We start from the raw sequence: 24,040 nt of genomic DNA, 5'->3' as shown, positions 1-24,040 counted from the left end.
CTGCAGAGGAGGGAGAGGAAGGATGGGAGGAACCATAGGCGTCAGGGACAACAACAAACACAGCTCACAGAATCAATTGACTAGGACTCATGGGGGCTCATGGAGATCAGAGAGCTTGTAGGGGTCTGACATAGGGTCAATGCTGTACTTCTTAATAAACTTGTTTGGCATAGGTTGTCAGTTTCCACAAGACCTTCTGGTCCCGGATATTGCTTTTGTCTTATGTCATCTTTATTTCCCATGCCCCGGTCCTCCCACTTGACACCTGCTCTTCTTGACCCTTTCTCGTGCTAGTTCAGGTCATGAAATAATGACCATGCCATGTTAAACATGTCATCCTAGCCTGTGGCCTTCTCCTCATTTGTCTGACACCACAGACTAGATTACATTGCAGACTGGAGGGTTCACTTAGAGTGTGGCACTTTCTAGTTGGTAAGGGTGACTGAACATCCGTATGAATCTGCTTTGACTATAAAGCTGCAGGCTTTGTTCTGCTGTCTCTGCACTGTGTATGTCAAGATGATTCCCCTTCCCATCTTCTCAGAAAGTCAAGGTATTTGTTGCAAGTCCCCTTTGTTAAACCACAGTCCTATCCGTCCTATCTTTTCCTAAATCTACTCAACTGTGTATCTCACATCAGCCGTGTCTCTTAGGTGGAACATTGTTTTGTGTCTTTATTTCTTTTATTGTATCTTTGATTGTGCCAAACACTTGTTGACATGTGTTGTTTGCTGAGTGGATTGCTCTAGTTTATTTTATAGTGAACAGTAAAATGAAATAAATAAGATTACATTCTTAAAATTGATTGGCAGCATTTAGACTTCAGGAGGATTCAGGAAAAGATCCCATTTTCTAGTTCCTCTGCTAGATATCTATGCTAAGATAAATTCTTGAAATGCTAAGAAAAATTGCCTTTCTATGTAAACAGAAAACTATTAATGTACTTGTTAGGCCATAGTTGGGAAATATCATGAGATATAAATTTGAGACAATCCCTCAGAAGTTTGCCTAGAGATGTGATGAAGGCTGTCCTTCTACATATGTGTTACTTTTATTGGTTGATGAATAAAAGCTGTTGTGGCCAATGGCTTAGCAGAGTAAAGTCAGGCAGGAAATCTTAAGAGAGATAGTAGAGGAAAGAAGGTGGAGTCAGAGAGATGCTATGTAGCTGCCAATGGAAAAAGATACTAAAACCTATCTGGTAGGCCACTGTCTCATGGTGATACACAGATTAATAGAAATGGATTAATTTAAAATGTAAGAGGTAGCTCAGAATACACCTAAGCTATTGGCCAAACAGTGTTGTAGTTGATACAGTTTCTGTGTGATTATTTGAGTCTGGATGGGTGAAAAACAAACAAGCAGTCTCCATTTAGAGACATTCCCATTGTACTATAACCAATAAATACATGCAAATGGAACAGAGAGTAAATTCCTTGGCACATATGTGTAATGGGCCAAGGTAGTACTGACCAGTCAGTTAGTATGAGGAGCATAAAACTTGAAGAAAATAAGTCTTGGTTCTGCTGCTTTAGTCTGCAAATCACATGATGCGTGAACGTGAAAATTATCTAGTTCTTTGCTGACATGTCGGTATATCTCCATGGATGCGTTTACCTCTGTTACTACTGTTTCTTTTTCCTTTATTTTGTTGCAAGTGTAGAAAATTATGTATAAACAAATATTGCAAATAACTTTAGGAAATCCTTAAAAGGATTGCAAAGATAATTTTATAAACTGGTTTATCAGTGGTGTATTAAATTTTGAGTACATTTGTTTCTTTGAATAAAGAACAGTGAAGATTGTATGAAAAGATAGAAATTAGGTTTTAAAAATCCAACCTATCTAAACACTGTGAAAACAGATGATGAGGTACATAATGGTGATTATCATCTAATTATAAGGTAGAGTGTTGGGTGTTAAAAATAATTATATCTGCTTCAAAGTGAGTTAAAAGATACAACTAATAGTTTAAGGGGGATATCTGCCAGAATATTTCTGCCATTGATTAATTATTATTTACTTGAGTTAACTTCTTTTGAGAAAAATCCTCACTACGTAGTCCAGACTACTATAAAGTTGTTATGAAGCTCAGACTGGCCTCAAAGTCTGCCTCTGCCTCTCTTTCCTTTGGCTTTTTAAGTTGATAATATAGTTTTCATAGTCATATTGCTTAGCACATTTTGAAGCCTTCTATTTAAAAAGTATAATTGTCATGAGGCTAATATGTCATAGCAAGGATATGGTAATGGATGAACATGATCACTGTATAACTAAGCTAAACACTCCATGTATGTATGTAACATACTGCGTGTGTGTATGTAACATTTGTTGGAAATGGGTAGTCTTCTAAGTTGGGATACTGCATGTGTGTATGTAACATTTATTGGAAATGGGTAGTCTTCTAAGTTGGGATACTGCATGTGTGTATGTAACATTTATTGGAAATGGGTAACTTTGGGGCTGGAGAGCACTCAGTGCTCTACAAAGGGTCTGGTTCAGTTCCCAGCACCAACATTGTGGCTCACAGCTGCCTGTAGCTCCAGTATTAGGGACTCTCATACCTCTGCAGGCCTCTACAGGCTTCTGTATGCACATGTGGTGTGTATCACCAGGCAGGCTCACACACATACACACAAAGTAAAAAACGCTTGAAAAATAACTAGTGCATATGTTGAATGCTTATGTGGGAGAATTTGGTTTTTGTCACAATCATTATTAAATTGTGTGTTCGTTATTTAATGTCTATTGTATATTTATTAAATTACACAGTAATGTGAGTTTTTATGTAGATAATTATGGGAAGAAACTTGGAATGTACCAATAATATGTTTTTAAAATAATTCACTGTATAGATTAAAAACTTTACATGTTTTTTATCTCTCACATGACTCATTATATTGTTTCAAAAAACATGCATGTACCTTAAAAAGATTGCTGTGGATTAATATACCTTCTTTGAAGAAAGCATACTTTAATAAGGTGCTTTAGGCAACAGAATTATTAGTGGATATTAAATTAAGGCCCCACCCCAACACAGGGATAACCTAGTATCTTCTAGAATAGCTGTTCTGAGTTTGTGTGTAAGATGACAGCTCTTAATCTAAGTAGAGAAGAAATTGCACTTAGAAAAGGGAAAGGGGCAGGAATTTGTGTAGCAGCCAGGGCTCTCTGCACTTCCTGCAGTTCTGCAGACACTTACTGCCTTTAAAACTTTAAGATGATACCGAATCAGGATTCCTGTTTAGGTGACGAGCAAACTCTGACTTGGGAAGTTTAAGCAGCTGCCTAGAATTAGCTAGAAGGGCTGGAATGTACACAGAAATCTGCTTCCTTGGAAGATGGCTGTGTCCCTGTAGACACCACAGCATCACAGGGAACAATGAGAGGGACTAATACTGGTTTTAACTACATGCACAGTATCGAGCAAATGCACTTGAGCAAAGACTGGCTCATTTGAAAATGGAGAGAGGAAACATGGTTCTACAGTGGGAAGTCTTGCCTAGCAGACACAAAAATATAACTTGAAGGAAAGCCTAGTAATTTGGACCTTCTAGGGTTATAATAATTGAATTTTGTTCATCAAATTAGAATTAGGACTGAGAATGTCTATGAGCAGTGGGTAAGTCTGGTGAAGGAGGAATCTAATTTTCTCTGGCTTCTCATGAGCACCATCTATTAAGCATATTTTGTCTTCAAAGGGGACATCAATAAAATTATATGTAATAAATTCAATTTAAGTTTATTTTAAGTTGCCTTGTGCTAGAGGACATTAAATTGGGGATGGTAGAATAGATAATTAAAGAATGCCTTGCTGCTTCAAAATAAGAGTATGGAAACATCTAGAATATGTCTAAGGCTCACTGATAGTAGTTTAAAACCTGTTGGTTAAAGTATATTTAGATGCTCTTGAGTTTTACTAAGTATTTATGATGAATCTATACCAAAGTATTGCTAACCCTGACAGTGGCCTGAGACTCTTACATCCATAAGGCAGTATCCTAGGCTCCTCAGTTTGCTGTTCTTTGTCCCAGTGATAATGCAGCTTCTCTGAGATGAATTTACTTCTCCTTGCAGATGGTTGCGTTATGACTGAACTTTGGCCATAAGGATGCACAGAACTTTATCTTCGGGGCTTTGGAGATTTTTTTTCCTCACTCTTAAGCCTGCGTGCAACTATTCTCTCATGAGGTAGATAGAGAAAATCCTCCATACTCTCTACGTCATCAGCAAAAACTAATGTTCTGATGAAGCTGAAATTGCTGAACATGCATCAGAATTTTGGAGGGGCACATTGCCAACAGTCATACGAAAAATGTTCGTCCTCAGTGATATCAGGGAAAAACAAATCAAAACAGCTATGAAATAACACCTTGCTCCAATGAGAATGGCTATTATCAAAAAGACACACAGTAAGAAGCCCTGCCAAGGACTAGGAGGAAGGGAGCATTGGTATACTTCTGGTAGAAATGCAAGCTATTAAACCTTGTTCAATAGTGTGGTGTTTCCTTTATGAGCTAAAAGCAGAAGCATCCCATGACTTAGCATGACTGTTGGTGTGGAAGAAATACCTGTACTGCCAGGCTCAGTGTAATGTTGTTCAATGCAGTATATATATATATGTTCAAGTCAGTGTCCAGCCGTGTATGAGGGGATGAAGAACATGTGTCAAATGTGCAGTGTTACTGTTCATTCATGAAATAAATCAGGACCAGAGAGACACGTACACATAAATTCTGAAATGTTGAGCTCATGGGAGAAGAGAATGAAACAATAGTTACTAGAGCTTCATTTGTGTGTGTGAGAGAGTGAGAGACAGAGACATATACAGAGACAGAGACACAGATAGAGAGAGGTGCTTGTGGAAAATGGGTCATTGGGCACAATGTTGGTGTCATTTCTATCACTCTGTATTACAATAGTGAAGTGGTAGCTGCAGTTGGTAATTTGTTTTCAAAAGAAAATAGAGGAATAGAAGATTTTGTCACAAAACATTTGACGTAAAAATGGACATGATAATAGCCCAATTTGATCATTATGCAATATTTGTGTATTTTGAAACGTTGCTTTGTAAATGCACCGTGACGCTAAGTGGAAGTAAAGCGTAGAAAGTAGTAAAAGTGGTGGCAGGACCCTGGATCCTCAGCGAGAAGCTGTGATGCTCCTACAGCATGGGGTAACACTTGGTCGTCTTTACTGTATGACTAAGCCATGTGATGTATACATTTATGCTAGTTGGATCACAGAAGACCTACTGATGTTTACAGAGCAGGCTTTGGCTATTTCCTTAGCTCCTGGTCCCTGGCAGGGTAGAGAAGTATACACTCAACACTGGTAAAAATGCTCATCATGGTTTCTCTAACTTGAGGTGGGGACAGTCTGCTGGAAGGGCGACGTGTTGCACATGCTTAAGAACCCAGAAGATAAAGTCAGACTTGGCACAGCGCACATACGCTCAGTGAGTCCTAAGTGTTTCATTAAAATCAGCATGGGTCAATAAAACCCCAAAATAGGAATTAGGAAACTGTGCCTTACATTTTGTTATTCCCTCACTCTACTTTGGAAAGATAGATGCAGTTCCTAACTCTGATTTCCTTTCATTAAAATTAGTGATCATGTGGCTTCCGTCAAGAACCCTTACTGCCAATGTCCTCAGCAATGTTAATTGATGATTGATCAATTATCACTGGAGTTTTGCTTTAGATCATTTAAGAAATGTTTCTGTTTTAGAAATATTGTTACAAAATAGCTTTGTTCTCAGTAAGCTAACTTACTGACATGTCACAGGAAATGTGAAAGTGTGGATTGTAATTTTTAAGTCATTTTCTGATAAACAAGGACTTCTACTGTGGTGGTTGACTAGCTTCCCTACCCTCTGCAATGAACTGTTTGTAATTCATGAAGCTTTCTATAAAATATATTTTAAGCGTATTTAAGAATGCATAGCTTCGCTACGGCACACTATTTTCCGAGTAACCTGTAATAATTTTATGAAACACCAATTACTTGACCAAGCATAGGAAAAACTTAAGCAATATTCTTCAGCAGATGGTAATCCATTTTACAAAACAAATGCAGAATATGGATTAGGCGTCTTTTATTTTATTTATGCTTTATTTATTCCATGGTGAATAAATAAACCAACATCCACAACAACTGAACATTAGCTTTATAGATTGAAAAACAAATGTTGACGATAATCGAAGTTATACTAGCTCTGTTCATCATTAGGATTAACTACACTGTTTATGTGTGTATATGAATTTCATATGGTGAAGTTAGAATCTGTAAGTTGTTTTCTGCTGACTGAAAAATTAAAAACAGTTGATATTTGTTATAGTATTTTCTTTCTAATATTTAGAATTTAATATTTTCAATTTTTTAGAATAAGCGTATCTTACACTCTTTTATATGAAAAAAGCATAATATAAACCTATTGTAGTATTAATTCGATAATTATACTGTCCTATCCATACGTATGTTATGTGTATATATTTATGTCGAGGCCAGAAGTCAATCTCTGGTGTTATGTCTCATACACTGTCTACTTTGTTTCTCTGAGTTAGGGTCTCTCATAGCTGAAGCCCCTAAACAAACTACATTGACTGACCAGTGAACCACGGAGATCCACCTGTGTCTGTCTCTGCCTCTCTCTCTTGCACTGCACTTTCATGTGGATCCCAGAGATGGAACATAGGCCCTCATGCTGGTGTTATGAGTACTTCACTGACTGAGCTGTTACTCAGGCGCCTGCTGGATAAAAAGTATTCGCTGATTTCTAAGACAGTGTGCCTTTGAGCATACGTGTTCTGTCCTGATGATTCTGACTTAATGTAAGATGTGAAAGGCATCAGCTCTGTGACCTGACATTTGTGGTTTTGTTTGGTTCATCAGGTGTTTGTATTTCTTTTCTTTGTATCTTAGAGGTGGAAATTCGGCACAGGAGTCACAGGAGGTAAAAAGACTTAGAATTTATCATTTTTAACTTATCTGTGTTTTTCTGCCTATTAATTTGATAATCATAATCATACTAATGGATTAATGATAAGACTGATTCTTGTATTTGATCAATCTTCAAATGGTAACTTTTAATTATATTACTATATTTTAACCTCATTTGTAGAGTTATGATGTTTTAAAGGGCTATTTAGGATACAGTCTTCCATCATTTGGATGTTAAATGCTTCCCCAAGGCCCATTCTTTTATATGTTTATACTCTAATTGAGATCCAGGGGTAGGTATAATGATATAACAATAATTCATTGATATTCCACACTTAACTACATGTGCAATATCCTGTGGAGGAAAAAGAGATATTTTAAATTAAGAGAAATATCAGGGGAAAAATAGGGGCAGGAGGGGTGAATCGTTGTGAAGGCATTGTTGGTCTTGCAGAAAATACTGGTTCATTTCCGAGCACCTGCATCATGGGGCTTACAACCTCCTGTCACTCCAGCTCCAGGGGAATCTGGTTCCATCTTCACACACGCACACACACACGCACACACACACGCACACACACACACACATGCACACACACACACACATACGCACATGCACGTGTACACCCATTAAATAAACTGTATCTCTAAAAGGTAAAATGACTTTATTTTGGAGATTAGAGTATTTTTTATAATATTGTATATATGCTATATTTATTTCTTGAAACCGAAACAAAATGGTCTATGCCACATTTTTCCACTAATTCGTGAAAGAATTTCTGTGTACATATGCATATATAATATGTATAAATATTTTCTTTGGTCTTCATGTTCTACCAATTACTTAATTTTACATTTTAAAGTGTTACAGACATAACTATGAATCCTCAGAAGTTCTTCTCACAACTGTATTTCATATGGCTTTGGAGTCACTAGCAACCCATTTTTACCCACCCCAGATGCTACCAGGCAGATCACAGAAAAGGGCTGCTCCACACTTCTGCATGCCTCCTCCATCTGTTGCTGTCTCAAGTGTGCATCCTGCTTGTGTGGGAGCTTGTTAGGAACATGTTTTCCTTCGGGCTCAACAGCTCATGATAAGACTTCATAGCTGCTCTTTAAGGCATCCACTGTCTTAGCCAAGATCTAGTCAAGAGTCCTTTTGCTTTCTAGTCTGTTCCTACACAACACCTAGGAAACCTTCGCTGTTTCTCTGCTGTTTCTGGTTGATTATCTAACCTCTGTTTCGGTTTTGGTTATAGCAAAACTGTTGGTGGAAACGTGTGTACAGGGAGACCCCAAAATTATTTTTCTAGTAGTTCCAAAGCTTGGATGGACCACGTTTGTTATAAAGGGTCAGGAAATGCTGGAAGAAAAGTAGCGTTCCCTTTGACAGTGTGTGCTGTGACAAAATTGACCATATTTGTCTATTACTGATGTAAGCTCCACCTACTTCTATTCATAAAGATGGTTGGATCGTGCAAAGAAATTTTAATGGAAGTGCTTCTTTTTGGTGCATTTTTTCACAATTACTGCAATCAACTTTTTAAAAAGTGATGATTACCATTTGAATTTTGTAAAGTTGAATAGTGTTTGGTTGAAATACATGCATGTGTTCTTTTTATGGGCAGTTTACATGTATGTCCTTGATATAGGCATGACAGCCCAAGTGAGTATGTCTGTTCTTTACTGACTCTTGGGCCTCTGGAACTTTAATTATAACTATCTTTCAGAATTATGATTTTGTTTATTGATCAGAAATATGCTTTTTAAAAATATGAATGATCCCTTTTAAGATATTTTGCATCAAACCCATGGTTTTACAACTTACATGTAATAATCGACTGTGGCATCGATTCCAATTGTTTTAGTAAATGCATCAGTACAAACAAACCTCTGTTGTCTTACCCCCTCTAGTTGTATTTCTAACTCTAACATCAGGCCAGCTAGCAATTTCTTCTCGGACGCACTACTTAGCTGTTCCACAATGGCCATGTAAGTGGCATCAGATAATGTGTAACATGCTGCATCTTGTTTCTTTCGCTAACACAGTACCTCTGAGCTCAGTGTACACTGTTGTGCGTATCTATACTTGTCCTTCTAAAGAATGATAAAAGGCATGAGCTGAAGTGTGCTTGGCTTATTTAAGATTTTGGTGATTGTTTGGTTAGAATTTGTCACCTTGACATAAACCAGAGTCACCAAGAAAGAGGGAGCATTAGCTGCCTCCATTAGATTGGCCTGTGGGGACATTTTCTTGATCAAGGATTGACATTGGAGGGCCCAGCTCACTGTGGGTAGTGCCACATCTGATTCAGCAGTTAGGGTTGTATAGAAACACAAGCTGAACCAGTCACTAAACAGTGTTACTTCATGGTCTCAGAATCAGTTCCTGCCTCCAGGTTCTTGCCTTGATCTCTTTCCATGGCCTCCATAGACCATGTGAGATGAAACACATCCTTTCCTTCCAAGATGGTTTTCGACAGTGTTAAATCACAAAAGACGAAAGAAAACTAGTTCATTGATTATAACCATAGAGCTCAGCTGGGAGCAGAAGGGCCGACCTGAGTCTGGGTCCCAGAATCCATACAAAAATCATAGTGTGTGGCACTTTCTTGTAATCTCAGAGCAGTGCAGGCAGAGATGGGCAGTGCTGAGACTCACAGGCTAGCCAGCCTATCCTGCTGGGTACAAGGTTATCCTCTAGCCTCTACAAATACAATCATGTGTGCAAACACATGTGCACATACATATACACATACATTCATGCATACATATTTACACACATATACAAGATGTCGATGATTATAAGTGCTGCTGGTATAAATATAGGTTTATGAATATTTTTTCTGAGCACTTTTCATTTTCTAGAGTAAATATGAGCATAATTGCTAAGTTGTATGTAAAGAGCAGATTTAATCTTATAAAAATATTCCAATGTTTCTCTGAGTATCTCTATAATTTTATATGACTTAAGGGATGTGAGACCTCCTTTTTTCTACACTGCATTTGATATTGTCTGTTTCAGTGTTGATTTTAGCACTCTAGTAGGTCTGTAATGATATTTAATGTGATTTTAATTGGCACTTCTCTAATGATTAAGAAGATTGATCTTCTGGGTTTTGGTTCTTCATTGATTTCTTTGTTGAATTGTCTGTGTAAATATTATGTACATTCTTACCAGATTTTCTATTTGTATTTTAAGATTTTTTTAAAGCAACTTCTATCAGTCATTGACTTGATTTTTTTTTATTTTGTTATTTTTGTCCCAGTTTTTAATGTATGCATTCTTATAGGGTTTTTTTAAAGTCAGCATCATTTCTCATAAAATTCAAATATAATCATTGCTAAATATCTGGGAGGAACTAGTTCTATGACCCTCTCTGCATGTTCATGTTTCTTATGTAAGATGGCGTCATACTTGTGTGGAACTGAAGCTCTTCTTCCAGAGTCCCTGGAGTACACAGCTTACGCTGTGTGGGTAGTTTCTAGACCACATTGTCTCAGGACAAGCAGTATGAAGATAAGAAAGCTGTCTTCATGTCTAAGACAAATGTAGTGTTGCTCGTATGTTTTCCTGGTTGCCATGGAACTACCAAGAGTGCAGAACATCCAAATACAGACAGTTGATTGTATATTTGGATTTGTTATTGTTTGTTTGATGGAATCTACTTTTGGCATCTTGTCTATGGTATCTTTTTTAGCATAATATAAAATATTTTTAATAAACAGTTTTGTTTGCATTAAGTTTATGGTCCTTTTTGAGTAATTTTTAATGTAAAGAATAGGTATAAGTTTTATCTTTATGAAAACATACCAAATTCTAACATTGTAATGTTGAAAAAACTGATCTTTCTTGTTGGTACCCTTTACAATAGTAAAGGTAAAGATCATGTCCCTGGTGTGTTTCACAGCTCCTCCTGGGTCCGTCCTCTTCCCTCTTCAAATCTTCTGCTATCTTAAGAAATGTAGATATGCCGTGTCTTAATATTTGTGAGGAAGAATTTAATATGGGAATATATATCATAGGCATGAGTTTTTGATTTGTGTATAATTCTGTAATAGTTGAAGAATAAACTTAACGGCGAATCAATCCCACACCAGTTATGTTTTAAGGGGTTATTTATTTTGGGGGGTAAAACTTACATACATCATAAACCGTCAGGAAGGGAGCCTAGTTGCTGGAGCCGGAGCCGGGAGCAGGAGCCGGAAACAAGCGCAGGAACCAAGAGAGGCTGAGCCGAGATCTGTGGCTCTTTTTAAAAGAGAAATATACCACGCCCCAGTGGGCTAACGTGGGCTCGTGCTTCAGCGACTGTTGGCTGAAGCAGTGGAAGATACTCCCGCAGCATAAACTTGTATGCTTTCAGGTTTTTGAAATTCTCATGTGTCATACAGCATGGTCTTTACACACATGGGAAACCGTCTGTTCTACTGTTGTCTTGTTGATGATTGGTGTTGCTTAAGTGTCACCTTCCCTCCAGAGGGTTGTAACCATGGTGATTGTGTCTTCATTTTCTGTGAACTTGTTGGTAGGTTTTTGGGTTTTAATTTCTAAGTGTTTGTATAGGTTTTTCTAACTTCATTCAGTTCTATCAAATTTTGCTTCATAGGTTTCAGGTTGTCTTGAGACGGGGTCATACATTTGAACAGTAAAGTCTGAGCCAGGTGATGCCTCACTCTGTGGTACCAGAACTTCTTTAGTCCCCAAATCACTCCTGCTAGTCTAGTTTTTCTGCTCCGTATTAATGTGGCTCCTTTTCCTAAACTGGGCTTTCTAACTCCTGCATTGCGGGTTATACTCCTGCATTCTGCTTGGGGAGACGCCCTCAATCAAGAACATGGATGTGTCTTGGAGATTCTGCTTTCATCGTTTGAGCTTGGTAGCCATAAGAACACCCACTGCCCTTATTTATCAAGGGGCTGTCCTGTCATCTTCTGAAGTGCTGCCCATGCTCGACATGCCGAAAATGGTTGTAATATTTATGTCAACAGGATTTTCTTTCTGCTTCTGTTTTGGGGATTTTAAATAAGAAAAATGGCAGTATTTCTTAAGTAGCATCACATTTTGGTTGTGGCTTGCATGTCCTTAGTAGATATTTGGTGTGAAAAACCTTTTAAACATTTGTATATCTACTTTTGAAGAATATCTGTAACATGACGAGCCGGCTTGTTGGGGTTTCTGTCCCACCCGGTACCCCACAACCGGTACCCCACAACCGGTACCCCACAGCAACTCCCAAGGAAAATCACACACAGGACTCCATAAGATTATAAACTGATTAGCCCATTAGGTCAGGCTACTTATTAGTCCTTGTAACTTATATTAATCCATTATCATTATCTATGTTAGCCACATGGCTCAGTACCTTTCTCAGCATGGCAGCTCACATGTTGCCTCTTCAGTGATCTGGGCAGGAGTGACGGAGGTAGCTTCCTCCTCCCTAGCCTTCTCCTATTCTCATTGCCCCCCCTCTACTTCCTGCCTGGTTGACCCGCCTATACTTCCTGCCTGGCCAATCAGTGTTTTATTAAAATACATGATTGACAGAATATGGACAATTCTCCCGCATCAAATATCTGTGTCTTTTCCTTCCTTTCAAGTCCAACCCTGCTTAGCTTCCACTATCAGATAAGTCGTGCTGAGGGTGCTGCGTTCCTTTCTCATTGTTGAATTGCTAATTTATTTTGTTTTACTTTTCTTTGACTGTCTATCATTTCTAACCGTATTTATCATGATGTGTGATCATTTCTACTGGAAAATCTTTGACAATGCTACCATCCTGGTAACATAGCATCCTGTATGTTACAATTTGACAGTTTTGAGATTTTTCTTTTCTTTCTTTTGTGTGTGTGTTTGTATGTGAAGTATTTTCTACTTACCCTGTATATTTACAATGCTATCAAGGTATTAATGCTGTTAAGATTGCATGAATATTGCTAATTTGTTTTATTTTAACTCATAATCCACCCACTTGTATGTTTTGCACCACAAATTGCACACTGCTCAATGATGTGATTTTATTATCATTTTAGCTTCTTTCTGTTGATTTATTTTTTCATATTTATTCTTTCTGTCTATTTCCTTTTTGTTCTTCCTTCAGTGTATGTGTGACTGGTGTATGGTGTGTATGTGTGTGACTATACATGCATGGTGTGCTTGTGGAAGTGAAGGAAGAGTTTGGGGAGTCTGTTCACTCTCTTCCATCCTATGGGCACTGGTATTGACCTTGGATTATCATGCTTGCAGGCAAGTGCCTTTAACTGATGAGCGGCATTGCTGGCCTCCTTTTAGATTACTTAAGCTTCTTCTATATTGTGTAGTTACCTAGTATATGTCTCAAAAGGACACATCTGGGCTCTGTTTGGTGGTGTGCATAATAATCATTTGCAAGTCATGCATAATATTGATCGGACAATGAATTTTTTTCACCAATGCTGTTTAAAGTCAATCATAGATTCAAACACAGAATTAAGGAGGATTTTCTTTTACTTTATCGTTTTTATGATTTCTTCTGTAAACTCTGGCTCCCAGGGACATTTTACATACAGTTATGTCACTCATGAGGAAGCAGCTGGTGATTATACATAAGCTTATACTTATGCTGAGTATTGCATAAAGAAAGATTTAAAATACCCATAAGGAATTCGTGTATGTTATAAAACAAATGATGATGTATCAATTGAATTAAGTCTACACAGAGTTGTTGTATCATTTACTATTCAAAAAATGGACAGCCTTAATTAGTAAGTATCCCAGTAATAGGATAATGGTCAGTGGTAAATTGCCTGTATTAAAATATTCTGATTTGTGCTGAATTTTACATTTCAGACCCCCTGTTGCTTCACCAGATGTCAGAGTAGCTACACGTTGGGACTGATAAGAAAGCATTTAACACATTATAGGTCTAGCATGAGTCATAGACTGATAAACAATTTTCTCTCATTCCTTTACTGACATCCCCGATAATCTATTTATTTCAATGAGCATATTTTATTACCTAAGAGGGCAGAATTTTTCTTCTCCTAATCCAAGGAGGGCCTAAGGATCTAGGTGCATGTTCACTCTGTGAAGATGCACCATTGAGCTTAACATCTTCAGAATTCATTTAGCCCTCAACTTTATCTTCTTCCTGATGTTTATTTATACAGTAAAAAGATTGAAGAGTTAGGTATGTACCAGTCCTGTAATAAATTAGGCCTGTATGAATATTCAAACACCGTGTTCTATTTTGCCTGAAGAAGTGGGGCTTAGGGTAATAAATGTTCCTGACTTTTGAAGATCATTTCACTAAAGACAAATAAGGCCCAGGGAAATGGAAGTCAGTGATGGTTTACTTCTACTAAAGGTATAGCTTGTCTTTCTTTTAAGCTTTTTGAGATAGGATTTTGTTCTATTTCCCTGACTGGCTTGGTGTTGTTTCCCCCAGGCTGACCTCAGCCTTAGTAAGTCTTCCTGTCTCCCTCATGTGCTGAGGCTGCAGATATCCATTGTCATGCCCACTGAGCTAATTACTGTTAATCCACTACCAGCATTTTGCTTATTTTAAATTAAAATACTTCAGAGAAACTGTGATTTGCTTGTGCATATTTAAGCTGCTCAGCTTTGGAGTTGTAAATAACAAGCTTTCAACTTCCCCGGTTCTCTAATTTCACCTCATGTGTGTCCTCAAGCTTACTGACTGTTAAGCCTTTGCCTCTGAGAGCCGTTTTCATGGTTTCCAAGGGCTCCCTAAAAGTGTAGCACATTTCTACAGGGCCAGATGAGCACACAGCTGTGGAAACTTTTCAGATGTTCCTTGAAAAGCAGCAAGGAACTCTACTCCCATTCTCTCAGCTGGAGACCTGAGGTTTATCATCTGATTGACTGAGCGATGTGTGGAAGTGTTTACACTTCAGCTGTTTATCTGCCAGAGAGCTGAGTGGAAACTATAGGTTATTTCCATACTAATTTACGATTTTTTACTGAATAATGCAAAAGAAACATTGAAGCTCTGCTTGGAATTTATTAACTTAAGTATTTCATCTAAATAACTTAAAATCTTTTGACTTTTCAGAGAATTTACATAAAAAATCATTTTCTAGGTTTCAAAAAGGTGAAATTTTGCCATTTAAGTGGGCTTCCCATAACACACACACACACACACACACACACACACACGCAAACACACACACGTGCGTGCTTGTGTACCTAACAGCATTTTTGGATTTTATAATGTTTGAACACAAGAAGTCCCAGTTTTTCTAATCATGTAGTACATTTCTCTTCTGAATATGAGTAAAGAATGATGAATTTCATTGACTGTTAACTGTTAGTGGAATTTTTAAACTCAGGTTGATAAAAATGGTCAAAGCTGCTGCTGGATTCCGGTAACTGCAGGGTAGTGGGGTTCAATGTCTTTACCTGGATCCTTAACACACTGCTCTCAACCTTCTTAATGCTGCAGCCTTTATTACAGTTCCTCATGTTGTGGTGACCCCCAATCAGAAAGCTATCTTTGTTGCTACTTCAGAAATGTAATTTTGCTGGTGTTGTGAATCATGATGTGCCTATCTGATGTGGAGGATATGTGATATGTGAATGTGAGCTGTGATGTGCCTATCATCTGATATGAGGATATGTGATCTGTGAATCCCCGGGGTCTCAGCCCACAGGTCGAGAACCACTGCTTTAGTGACTTGTAAGTAGCAAATGACTGATTCTCTTAAGCTATGACGTAGCTTCTCCTTTTCACTTCATATACACTAGTGGCTAGGATTTCTGAATGGCATTAAATGGAGTGGTGTTTCCTTGTCGTTATCATCAATTTTAATATATAAGAAAACCATTTAGTTTCTTGAGTAGAAAAGGATACTTACTAGCGACCATTACTTGCTTTTTGGTTCTTAAATTCTTCTAAAGGGCCCTCTGCCCCAACCGTGTACTATTTCCTACCCTAAAGTAAATTGGGATTAAGATTAACATGTCAAGTATTATCTGTGTATCATCTATATGTATATATTTATTAAGAGGAAATGGGAGAAGGGATAATTATACAACTTGAAAATATTTATAATTATGCATAAATAATTCACAAAGGAGCAAATTGGTAATACTCATTTATCTATTGCTATTATTAAAGTATATGTCCATTCAACACTCAAATCCCATATCCCTGCTGCACGTTAGTCTCTAAGCAAGCAGTCTGTTGCATGCATCACTGCGCTGTATGTTCCCACTCTGAGGGTGAGATGTTCCTCTGCAGCTTCTCGGAAACCCCTCCCTCCAGCCATGGACCCCCGTCCAGCACAGTAAGCAGTTTCTCAGTTCTTCCTGGAAACTCTTATTTGGTAACAGAAGGGAGCTTTTTAGAGTTTTACTTTTTGGTCTATGGTGGACAAGGAATTCTGTCTCTTCTAAGTTATGAATGCTTAGAAAGTGGACAGTCACTTTGCTGATATGTGAAAAGAGGTGAAGATACATTTTTGAAAAGAAAGGAAAAGTTCTATTCCTAACATGCTTCACCTTGATTGTTCATTAAACTAAACTATCTAACAGCACCTGTTCCATAATCAACAGACTTGGTTGAGGAGCGGTGTCAGGGTGCCTTTTAATTGTGTTGACAAGAAGGTCATGTGCAGAGCCACTTTAAGAAAGAATTTTCAACAAAATATTCACTCATTGTATTAGATATTCACTGACCAAACACGAAACGATAGACAAAGGCAAGAGATGTTTATTTTGGCTCATGATTTCCGAGGTTTCAGCCATGGTCACTTACTCTTTCGTCTCCAGCCCTGTGAGGGAGAGCATCAAGGGTGGAACACACAGCAGAGTACGGCTGCTCACGCCTGACGCCAAGGAACAGGAGGAAAAGGATAGGACTGGGGCCCACACTAGCGCAGTCCAAGGGTGGCCTAAGTTCTTCCTCTCGCTACCGCTAATGAGTGCAGCAGTTCGCTGCCCGTTACAGCGCTGCCTGTCAACCTGGCCTTCATAGTTTGAGCCTTTGGAGAATATTTAAGATCCAAACCACAGCAATTTTGAACAAGATTTCTAGGATTATACCTGAAGATTCTCTTAGTGAGTTTGGAGAGAAATTTTGAAATTCAGACTCAGAAAAATGTGCAAACTTATATAAAAGGGGTGCAAGTGGCACAAAATGAAGCACTTGCATTTTACGGCGCACATTTTCAAACACATTTGACTTTAAATTACTAAGAGCTGAGCTATCGGTGCTGAATTCTGTGAAAGGTTCAAGAGCACTATGTGGCTTTGTAACTGCTGCCAGGTGCCTCCTGATACACAGTGGATCAGATGTGAGGATGTGTTTCACCTGAAAGTCTAGTCTATAAGCATTTCCTAAAGGTATCAGGACCCAGAAAACTTCTCTGGAAGTTTTCATCTGCTGATTGACTATATGGTTTCCATGCTTTCTTTCTTCCCTTGCAGAGAAACAAAACATTTCAACAAATAGCCCTCACAAGGAGCCAAGACGGAGTCCCTTCTCAAAGGCCTGTGGTTTTGCTTTGCTTGTTTGTACTTCCAGAGTTCTTTTGTATACAGGAGACTTCTATAGTTAATCAGTATGATTATTATCCTCTTAACATGTGGGCTCAGGGTTTCTAACTGCTGAGTACAGGGACGTTTACACTCCTGAAATGCTATGCATGCCAGTGTACGACAGGAAGGTCTCGGTTGCTTGCGTACCCTTTAATGGCACCCATTGGTGTTCTCAGCCCTCGCACAAGGCTCCCTGCTTTGCTTACTTTCCTCTTGTCCAAGTGCACAAGATGACTGTTGCTGGAAGCCACTTTGTTCTTTAAAGCCAAGCTTTCAGATTAGTGTGTGACAGAGTATATTTGAATATTGTCCTTGAGAGAGGCATGAAGACAAAATGGTGACAAAATGCAGGACTCAGATCTGACCACTGAGTCATATGGCAAGCTGAGTGTCACTTTGTTAAACCCACTTTTCTGTATTGACTGTTAAAGCCATGGTGTTCCTCCTTTAAGTTCCCTACCTTCTGTAGTTTAGCAATGCTCCCATGTAAAAACTTACTATATTATGTAATTATATATATGAGAAATATTCCTTTTGCCTTCCTACTATTCAGGTGTAGATTTATTTATAATGTTGGATTAAGAACTTCTGTAACACAAACTAGAGAGCCAGAGAAGTATACAGTTGAATGCTTATTTTATCTTTATATTATTTCCTCAGATAAGGCTGGATTGGATCATTCTACTTCAAATGATTTCCTGTCTTTATTTAATTTCCTGTTTATTACTGTGCTCCATAAAGTTTTTAATTTTCCTTGAAGCTTCCTCCATTTGCATGCTGTCTTGCATTTTGTAAATTATGGGGTAGTATAAGCTAGGTGTTATCATGGAAATGAGCTGTAATTTCCATGGTCTTTTTTATTTATGTGAGACAGACATGATTATGTGATTCTGGCAGCTAAGGGCAATGGAAAGTCATGTTTCTGGGTGTTGAATTTCAGTTCCTTAAGTCCTACGTGCCTGAACCTTTTCTAGCAGAATTTCACATATGGATTGACAGTGACTGCAAGTTTTTAACTGTGTGGGGTTGTGATTGTGTTTGAGAACCCCTCAGGGATCTTTGCATTGCCAGGAACTGTCAGCCAGATCTCCCTGTAACTGCCTGAGTAGCTGTCATCACCTCATTGGTTGGGAAACTTTACCTTCATTAACTCTTGTGCAAATAAAGACATGCAGTGTATACATTCCTTTTTCCTCTTTCCAATGTGCACTAGTCAACCCTGACCTTTACCCTAAAATTGAAGGAGAGAATTTATTTGTATTAGCTTTCAGATTTTTACAATGTTATCATAGACATACACATGTGCTTCCCCACACACTTACTGAAACAAACATACAAAGTTCTTCCTCACACACATACAGAAACAAACATACACATGTGTATCCCCACACATACAGAAACAAACCTACATATGTGCTTCCCTGCATACATATGGAAACAAACATACACATATGTTTACCCACACACATACAGAAACAGACATATACATGTGCTTCCACACACATACAGGAGAAAACATACTAAGTGCTTTCATACACACATAAAGAAATATACAAATGCATGTGCATCCCTGCACACATACAGAAGCAAACATACATGTGTGCTTCCTCCCACACATATATAGAAACAAACCTGCACACATACACAAAAAATATAAAATAAAAACTGTCAAGAACTATGTTGCTTAAACCAAATTATTACTATTATTTCAGTTCAACCCATATGTAGAGGGCACCAATAGACTAAAGAAGGAATTCTCTCCAAGTTCAGCTTGGCGAACTAATCAGTACAGTGTGATAGCTCCGCCCCCGAGTCATCCTTCTCTCTACTATGAGCTTCAGCGCCCTCTGAGATCACAAGTGTGTGAAGCAAGAAATGTTAGCAGCCTCATTACTATAGACATTATCATTAGCTGTATTGTTCTGCTTTGTTTCCTCAAAGTGGCTGTGGACCAAACCTTCCACAGGCTACCACAGCAGCTCTGTGTTGAGATGGTAATGGGTATATGATACCCAGAGGAAATAGCCCCCTTACCTGTCTGCTCGCAGCGGATTGAAGGCAATTGCAATGGCTAGTTTTCATTGTCAAGTTGGCACAATCTAAATTCATCTAGAAAGAGACTCTCAATGAGAAGTTGTCTAGATTGGATTGGCCTGGAGGCATGAATGTTAAGAATTTTCCTGATTGTGTTCATTGGCTTTTGAAGAGTCACCTGCTGTGGGTGGCACCATTCCCTACGCAGGGACTCTAGGAACAGAGGAGATGATCTGAGTGCTGTTATCAGAGGAACAAGCAATGAAACCAGGATAACAGTGAACGTGTCATTTGTTGAGCTCATTCATGATTGCATGCTTTTTTCTACCTGTATTGCCTTCTCCATATGATTTTTTTTGTAATTTTTTATATCAAATAATGGTGGTGGTTGATGCCCAAAATAAACAATAAACATCTGAGAATCATATCACAAAATATAGGAGCACTTAGGGGTTTTAAAATAAAAAATAAACGACAAAGGGGAAAAGTGAAAAATATTCAATAATTAACTTTTGCATCTTGCCACTCAGTATGTCAGCTACACCCTGTGGGATAACACAGTGTCGTCTTTCATTCCAGAAGCTGCAATTGCCAGTAGGAAAGATGAGTAGTCAATGAAAGACCTTATAGCGCTATGGGAAGTTTGATTAAGAAAGTGATATGTCAGGAGAGATGGAAAATAACCAGGTAAACCAATGGGGTTAGGAAAGAGCCCTGAAGCTGAGGAAATCAAATAAGTCAGTAGTAAAGATCCCTGTTATTGTTCTCATATGAAGGCACCACTGGGTCAGAGATCTGTGTGCTTCCCTAAATAAGGCCTAAGTGGAAAGCTAAAAGCCTATACTTTTCTCAGTATTCTGGGTAGCACAAACACATTAGTTAGTAAGTTGCCTGGAAATATAGACCTGTGCCTTACTAAAGGCTGTGTAGTTCACCTGGGAAACCCAGAGAAGACAACTGTTTAAACCTCTAAAGGAATTTTATGCTTTGATCACCTTCTTTTCTGTGGGTCATCTATCAGCAAATGGTGTGGGAGGTCCTACTTTCTATGTGTTGTTTTTATTGGTTAATGAGTAAAGAAATTGCCTTGGCCTGTTGCAAGGGCAGAACTTAGGTAGGCAGGGAAGACAGAACTGAATGCTGGGAGGAAGAAGGGTGGAGTGAGGGAGACGCCATGGATCTGTCCCCAGAGATGGATGTGCTGGAAATTTGCTGGTAGGCCACGACCTCATGGTAATACACAGATTAATAAAGAGGGGTTAAATTAAGATGTAAGAGTTAGCCAATAAGAAGGTAGAGCTAATGTGCAAGCATTGATTAAATTAATACAATTTCTGTGTGGTTATTTTGGTTCTGGGTGGCTGGAACAAACAAGCGTGCCCTCCTCCTACAAGCAAATGTCCAAGAAAGTTTATTTCCCACAGTTTATAAATTAGACAACAAAACTGGATTAGATTAACTTTGCACAATCATTTGGGAAAGTGTATGTACATTAATATCAATTTGGTTTGTGGTCTAGCAAATGTTTTTGTGAATTTGAAGGTGCTGGTGATGAAAGTTGATGAGAAGTGATGGAGAAAGTTCTCTCAAAGAAGTTGTATGAAAACTTGGAGGCCTGTTTTAGGTCAAAAGAAGTAAAGCAAAAGATGGTTGGTATGAAGAAAGAGGAAAGAAGGAGCTGCTGGGAGCAGAATGGGGCTGAGTTCATACTTAGAAACAAAGATGTCCAACAACACTGTAGTGTGTGGTGTTGACTATGACTTGATAGGTGATACAAAGCCACCATGGAGTGGTTTTTGAGTAGTCAACCATGAACCAGTATAATATATAGAATCAGCTTTACTATGCTCTAGTAAGCATAGTTAGGCTGCACATGTAACTGTTCCTAATGAATCATTTAAGTGATCATCCATTATGTATCTATTCTTCTAAGACTCTACAAGTGAGTGGATAAGACTAGAGTAATTAACAAAGGCTAAGAAACAGAAACACAGACTTAACCTGTGTACAATCAAGGGTCTTCTAACACCTCAGAAGTAATGAATAAGGGGGAAGGTATAAAACCGCCTGATTAGACAGAATGGTACTAGGGAGATCTGATGATGAAAGGTAATTTAATGTAGGACTTTGAAATTTTTTATTGGTAAATAAAAAGAGTGAATGCATGCATTAGAACCTCGAGGCCTTGGTCAAACTGAAGTGTTTGCAGAGGAGAGGAGGTAGTGATGGTGGCTGTGCCAACACCCGCCTGGACCTCCGAATCAGACCTATGGAGTCTCCGTCACTCGAGCTACACTTTCAGTGACTGGATGCTAAGACTTTAGGCAGCAGTCGACCTGGGATGAAGAGGGCAGAAAGGGAAGCGGTGTGAGAAACAACGGTGGCATTCCACAAGCTTCTTTTAAGTGCTTTCTAAGGAAAAGGCTATTTTTGAATTTGGATTGACATGTGGGCGCCATGTGACAGTGAACGCAGTCTGTTAATTGGTAACTGGCTCTTGTGTGCCTCATCCACACATGAATTGCTGGTAGAACATATATAGTCTCTGATGGGTTCCTCCATGGCAAGAACATGTTTATGGCATTGATCTGGTTCCTGGAATTGATGATGGATGAACACTTTTCAGAAATCTGGTTGCTTTTTTCCAGATGTAAGAATTCCTGTCTCTGGGTTTAGTCTGTAGAACAAATTTAAATACATTGTGCTTGCCATACTAGTACTGGTTGATCTGAATGACCCAACAGATGACCATATCCTGGTTCTCCTTCATCACATGCAATCATAAACAAAGTTCAGGGTTCATTGATTCGGAATACCCAGAATAGTTGGATTTTTTTTTTTTAACAAAAGGGAGTTGAAAAGAATAATTTTAGATATGGCAGGAAATATATAGGAAAATAAGCTCATTTAATTTCTCTAAAGAAAAATACCTTTTGTAGTTTTGTAGTCCATTTTGTTAGGCTTCTGTATATTCTGCTTTTCTTTGATTATTTCATTTTTATGAGTGTGTGCACGCTCGTGTATTCACAGAGGGCAGAAGAGGGCACTGAATCTCTTGTAGCTTGAGTTTTAGGTGATCGAGAGCTGCTTACTTGAGTCCTCGACATTATTTTAATGACTGAGTCATCTTTCCAGCCCTGTTTTTATTTCTATTTTCTAATCTTTGTATTTCTGTGTTCAGTCAGAGGGACACTCATGTGTGTAGATCCGAGTGTTCCTATGGAGGTCAGAGGTCATGACTCCAGATAATGGTTCTTTGCCTTCTATCCTCTTTAACACCACCTCACCTCTCTCCACCCCCTGTCCACCTCCTCCTCATCCCTACTCACTGTATACTTCAGGCTAGTCCTTGATTCTGGGGATTCTATGTCCCCACCTTCCCCCTCTATTGGAGTGCTGGGATTGCAGACACACAGTACTGTGTCTGACCTTATGTGGGTTTTGGCCATATGAAATTAGTACTCATGCTTGTTCAGTGAGCATTTTACCCACAGATCAATCTCCTCCACCCTTCTAATATTTTCTAAAAGTAAAACTCAGTACTGTATTTAAAAAATCACCTTTAATTGTGAGCTTCAGATGCAATATACATTTCTAAGGCACTGAAATATTAACTAAGCAGAAAAGATACAATAAATCAAGAGGATAAGTGATCCTTGAATTGTTCTCTTTCTTTCTCTTTTGAAAAGACAGTATTGCCCACAAACATTTCTTTAGCTAATGAAAAGTAAGAAAAGGGAAACTGATGAGGTGTGTGATTGGCTGTGGTCAAGACTATGCACAGCAGGGCTATAGTGTAGGAGATTTGTAAGCTTTCCAGGGAAATGTAGTTGTTCAGATTGTCTAAGTTATCTCTTAGACCTGTCACCAAGTAGCAATTTGACAATGAATGACAACTTGAACTTCTCTTGACTTTCTTTCCCTTTCCTGTTTTCCATTTATTTGAAAAAAAAATTGCAAAAAAATTTTCATGAGATTGATAGGATTATTGAATGTGTTAAATATTGATTTATTTCATAAAAATATTAGTAATAGTAATAGCATCTATTAGAATATGAATGAATCTTTTTCAGGGATATTTGAATGCATAGTTTAGATAGAATACCACATGCACACCAAGTGCAATTATTCCAAGATAGAATCCTAGAGAAGATACTATTTAAAGGAATGGGTAGAAGAATGTGAAGTGTATTGCCTAGTGTTTTGTCAACCTAAAACAAGCTAGAGTATCTGAAAGGAGAGGACTCAATTGAGGAAATACCTCAAGATCCAACTGAGGGCATTCTCTTAGTTGTGTATAGAGTACAACCCATTGTGGGTGGGGCCATTCCTCGACTGGTAGTCCTGGGTTCTATAAGAAAGTGGGCTGAACAAGTCATGATGAGCAAGCCACTTAGCAGCACTCGTCTGTGGCTTCTGCATCAGCTCCTGCCTTCAGGACCATGACCTTTTTGACCACTTTCCCTGTTTTCCTTCAGTGATGGACTACAATGTAGAAGCACAAGTTAAATAAACCCTTCC

General features: G+C 38.4%; 1 protein-coding gene across 1 annotated transcript in view; it reads left to right on the top strand.

Annotated features, from left to right (window-relative positions):
• Positions 1 to 24,040, top strand: part of Crppa (CDP-L-ribitol pyrophosphorylase A) — a 264,403-nt gene that overhangs the window by 184,577 nt on the left and 55,786 nt on the right. The gene's annotated exons all lie outside the window — the stretch shown is intronic.

Source organism: Myodes glareolus, chromosome 11, assembly GCF_982192425.1.
Source record: "Myodes glareolus chromosome 11, mMyoGla1.1, whole genome shotgun sequence".
Taxonomy (NCBI): domain Eukaryota; kingdom Metazoa; phylum Chordata; class Mammalia; order Rodentia; family Cricetidae; genus Myodes; species Myodes glareolus.
Note: the sequence above shows the minus strand (reverse complement) of the source record. Positions and strands in the feature narration are given on the sequence as shown.